General features: G+C 36.3%; 1 long non-coding RNA gene across 1 annotated transcript; it reads left to right on the forward strand.

The window, feature by feature from the left end:
- The first annotated feature begins 2053 nt into the window (after positions 1-2053).
- LOC126877238 (uncharacterized) lies at positions 2054-3324 on the forward strand. The gene is made up of 3 exons (XR_007694865.1): positions 2054-2640; positions 2822-3076; positions 3148-3324. It is a non-coding gene; the product is annotated as an uncharacterized LOC126877238 (long non-coding RNA).
- Positions 3325-5346: the final 2022 nt, after the last annotated feature.

Consider the following 5346-nt stretch of genomic DNA (forward strand, 5'->3'; position numbering starts at 1 on the left):
GTATATTCCTAAATTATTCCTAGATAGAGTCACTTTCTTCACCCCAATATTTTCAAATTCAAAGCCATAAAGGAATATATTACTTACCTTTCGGTGTTTTGCTATCAAAGTTCCATCGGGACCTCAAATAGTACAGGTATTGTACAATTTAGCGCCCTCTATTTCAGGCATCGTACCACCAACTACATAGATGTTGTTTTCTTTAGCTGCGTTCGATGAAGCAACGCTCGTTTCACCATCAGGAATACTCTCGGCGTATTTTGGAAAGTACTCTGCATTGCAATATTTCAATTAATGAAGAATAACTGTCTTTTGTTCCAACCATAAATTAAATTGAAATGTTTGTCAGTTTTTTATTTTTTAAATTATTAAAATAACTAAGTTTTATATTTCGACTTAATTAAATATGCAATTACTTAGCTAATAGTATATATAATAAATTGTTTCTACAGGTTCAAAATGAAAAATGAATATTTAGAAATATTTAATTACGACAATGCTATTTGTGTTAGCATCAGTGGCTTGTTACTCAACGACTTTGCTAGTACTTTTTGAAACATAAAGTTAGTTTTCAATTAACACTTATACTAGAGGCGGAATTATAAATGCAAAATAATTGATAATACTAATTTATAAGTACCTAATTATTAGTATCTTAAAAAATATATTTATACAAAAATCACGATAATCATGAAAATGGGGAAATCCTATATTCTCGAATCAATTCACAATTTATTTTGTATATTAATTAGATTCCGCGCTCATCAGTACGTACTCACTGGCGACATCGAGAAAATGTATCGGCAATTCCTCGTACGACCAGAGGATCGGAAATATCAAAGGATATTATGGCGCAGCGCGAGTGGAGAAACAGAAACATATGAGCTTAACACCGTAATACTCTTATCATAGAAATAGAAGCAGTCCTCAATTCCCGCCCGCTAACTCCTATCTCCACCGATCCAAATGATCTCCTAGCCCTCACTCCCGGACATTTCCTCATTGGCGATTCATTAATGTGCTTACGTGATCGAGATTTCAGAGACATTCCATCGAACCGACTCTCCAAATGGCAGCATATCCAACAGCTTAAACAACATTTTTGGAACCGCTGGCATAAGGAGTATTTGAACGAGCTAACCAACCGCAATAAATGGAGCAAGGGTGGACACAGCATCCAAAAGGGCACAATCGTCATCCTCAGAGAGGACAACGTTCCCTCCATGCATTGGCCTCTGGGCCGAGTTATCAAGGTTCAACCAGGCGCCGATGGTGTCATCCGGACAGCTACAGTTCAGACGGCAAAGAGCATTTTGGATCGGGGCGTCAAAAGGCTTGTCCCACTGCCAATTCAACCCGATCTCGAGAAACCCGAACAACTAGCCACCGAGACGAAATAAGATGGGAACTTCAACCACACCTCGCTAGTTTGATCGGTACCCTCTCAACGGGGGGAGAATGTTACGCCATGCGGCTTACAATAGGTCATATTCTTAACTATCGATCGCGGCACTATAATGTCGCAGACGGATCGTCGCGTCTGCCCGGCAAACAAACATGGTTCATTAAGCAGGGCGACTTCCAGAAACGTCGACTCGTGGCCCGTATTTTACCTCGCAGTAAAAGAATGTGGCGTGATCCGAACGTAGTGGGGGTCGCCTTCCAGAAAAAACGAAAAAAATCGAAAGGCGTTCAGAACTTTTCGAGAAGTCGAACCGTCAACACATGTGGTATGTCGCGCATTACTTATCAACCAAAACGCAGTTACATTTTTTTTGTTCCATTTATATCTTTCTAGTTAATAAGTTGTTGAAATAAACATTAATTTATTTGTGTTAATTCTGTGGAATTTCATTGAACTACCCTTATTATCATAATCGAAATAAGGGGATCGATCAGTTCGTGGCGTCGATTATTTAATCGTAATGGGAACTTACAACTCTCGTTGACGTGCTATCTCGCGATCGCGTCTCTCCGCGAACGGTCGAAACAAAATGATTCACTAAAAACTGTCCTGAATTCCTAAGAATTTATTTACCGAAAAACTGACAAAGTGTTTATTTAAAAAATGAGGTTGAAGGTAGTCCTTTTCTTTCATTTCATTCATTTTCATTTTCTTTCTTAAGTATGGCTAACACAATATCTAATCAATTAAAATTTTATATTTTCACGTGAAAAGTTTCTTTAGATAATTATTATCAACATGATGACTCACTCTTACGGATTAATACGTGTCTGTAGGGCAATCCGGTGGACTTGATCGGCTTTTTACTTCGAAAGTTGAGTAATCGGTGTCGCTTTCTTACGCATCTTTGAACTGTATAAATGTTTTAAAATTGTTTGATCCAGAATGTACCACACCGGACAATCAAGAAGGCAGGTGCCTTGACTACAGAAAATGTAAACCTCTGCAAGAAATATGGCAGATACAGTACCGTACAGCCACCGATTTTTATAGACGATCAGTGTGCAGATACCAGGGCAATGTTACGATCGTTTGCTGTCCGAACGATCCAAACAAAGAGAAGAGAGAAATTTTAATAAAAACTGTGTATAAGTATAAGGCTTTGCGACCACCATACTGTGGTTTTAGCAACGTCTCTCATACCAGGGTGGTCGATGGTAAACCAGCTGAACTTGGTACGTTTTATGTCTTTCTTTCCGATTAATAATAAGCCATTTACTGCAAAGAATGAACTTTAAAGGCATTAAACAGCACATCAATGTACATTTCAATTAGACTAAATAATAATGCTATGATTTTATCGGTAGTAACTTTACTTATTAACTTGAATTATTTCTTTCTTTTACTTCATGTTAGGAAGAGTATCTTTTTGCTTGAAATAAAAAATTGATATAGGAGTAATAATATGGATAGAGAACAAAAACTGTTAGGGCAGAAATTACACGTTTGAACTTTATAGTTCAGTATAGTTCAAATAGAAATTATATAGAATTATTTAATAATTTGTATTCCACTGGAATAAAAATTTAATTTCTGTCTTTATCAAATCTCTATTTCAGAGTATTTGTACGTATGTACTTATCGTCTGCTGTATGATCGAATATCGAATAGGTAATAATCGTTGTTACCTGTTATGTGAGAAAAAATTATGTATATTCACAACTATGACTATTGCATTTTAGGCGCTTGGCCATGGATCGCTGCATTAGGTTTTCGTAATCCCCGAAACCCAGACAAACCACTATGGAAGTGCGGAGGTTCCCTGATATCGGCTAGGCATGTTTTGACCGCAGCACATTGTGCACATATGGATGGAATAGAAAACATACACAATCATAATATTGTCATTCTTAGATTGGTGGAGGAGGTGCCATTTTCGAGTAAGTCCTCAAATATATATATATATATATGCTATTGAGTATTACTGAAGTATCATATCCTGAAATTTCTTACTGTACACATATATTGTGTCATAAAGCGTGTATAATTCTTTCTCATACTTTTGGTCATTCGTTTCCTGCATTTTCATTTATTTTTTTATTTTTCAGGGTACGTATATCCCATTTGTACGAAAGAGCCCCTACGAAAGAGCAACTTCGTCGGCTATAACCCCCTTGTTGCTGGATGGGGAGCATTAAGATATAGTAAGTGATATCAATTTTATAATAAAATTAAATAGTTCCAGTCTTAAATATCTTTCTTATTTTCTTCGTAGGACGACCACGACGTAATGCATTAATGGAAGTACAAATGCCAGTGATTAAGAACGCCGAATGCAAAATAGCTTATTCCAAATTTCCTAATGCACCTGATATCACTGATGGTATAATATGCGCCGAACATGCTCAGGGTGGAGAGGATTCTTGTACGGTAATTAAGTTACAGAGTTACTACAAACTATACGGTATCTGAAGACACGTCGATTCGAATTAACACCAAATCGACGTCTTAAACATTAAAAATAATAGATAAACACAATTTAATAGTTTTGCCCACTTCTCAAACCTCGTTATGGTATTTAATCTAATTTCCTTCTAATCTTAGTTTTGCTCAAAATACATATAACATGTACGTTATAAATTGGAGTATTTCAATACACAAATCAATAGAAGATTATTACTGTATATAAGTATAATTTCAATACAATTCGATCGATATATTTCAGTATCTTTGATTAAAAATTTAACGATCCTTTCAGGCTGACCGCGGCGGACCACTGCTGATACAACATGAATTAACCTCGTATTTAATAGGTATTGTGTCTTATGCTTATAAGTGCGGCACAGCTGGGTATCCCAGCGTTTACACTAGGGTCACATCGTACCTTGACTTCATTCTCCAAGCGATGCAATAATATGATATTACTGTTCCATAAATATCATTGTGTAAAAAACGTAAAGTTGGATTTTCTTATTGTGGAGATAAGAAACAGCTCAAATTTACATTGTTTTGTACGTTACAAATTATAGGCTTAAAATGTACGAAATGTAACTTTGAAACGACACTAATTTTTTACGCACGATAAACCTCCACGACTTAGGTATGTAAAGATGATAAACGTATATTAATTCTATAAATTTGGTAATAATAAACCAACTTTCTGAGAAGTTCTGTAAATTTCGTTTCTGTTGTATCAAGAGAATAATGGAATATTCCACTTAGATCGTATACTTCTTGTACGTACGTACAAAATTTTCCGGCTAATCTAAAACACTTCATAAGATAGAGAGCTTCTGGAAATTCGGACACAGAGAGTGCATAAAATACAAGATAAGTCTCGTGTCTTTCAAAATTATTTTTTATTCGCTAAAAACGTCCTGTGTACTCATGCAATCACATGCAACCTCGAAACTTCACTTATTTTTTATCACTTTCCAATTCAATACACAGTTTCAGCATTTTTGACTATATGTAAGAGAAATTTCCATTCAGCCAAAGGTGTACTTACAGATTATAGATTCCTATACGACTCTCAGTAAAAATTTATCCGCACTCCAGATAGTTAAAACTTCTGTCGACCGTATTGATCCATCTGCACTCTTCGTATGACGTCAATATCTGTTCAGTGCTGCTGCGCAGGTTTCTTTGTGTTACGTCAATTCGTTTGTGACCGTTGCGCGAGTAATGGCGCTTTGCAATGGTGATTTGCAGGAAAACAGTGCAGGATGCTGTGATTCGTTTCTTGTGGTCGGAGGTTATGTTTGATGCCTATATTTATCAAAGATTTAATGCACATTATGGAGAAAGTGTTTTGTCACGAAGTGTGTTTGAATGGGCACAAAAGTTCAAAGAAGATCGCACGAGTGTTATGAAAAAACAGCTGGACGCCCGTCCACATCCACGATGACAACATTGAACGTGCTCATGAACTTATGCTCTAT

The sequence above is a fragment of the Bombus huntii genome, unplaced genomic scaffold (genome assembly GCF_024542735.1).
Source record: "Bombus huntii isolate Logan2020A unplaced genomic scaffold, iyBomHunt1.1 ctg00000136.1, whole genome shotgun sequence".
In the NCBI taxonomy this organism is placed as follows: domain Eukaryota; kingdom Metazoa; phylum Arthropoda; class Insecta; order Hymenoptera; family Apidae; genus Bombus; species Bombus huntii.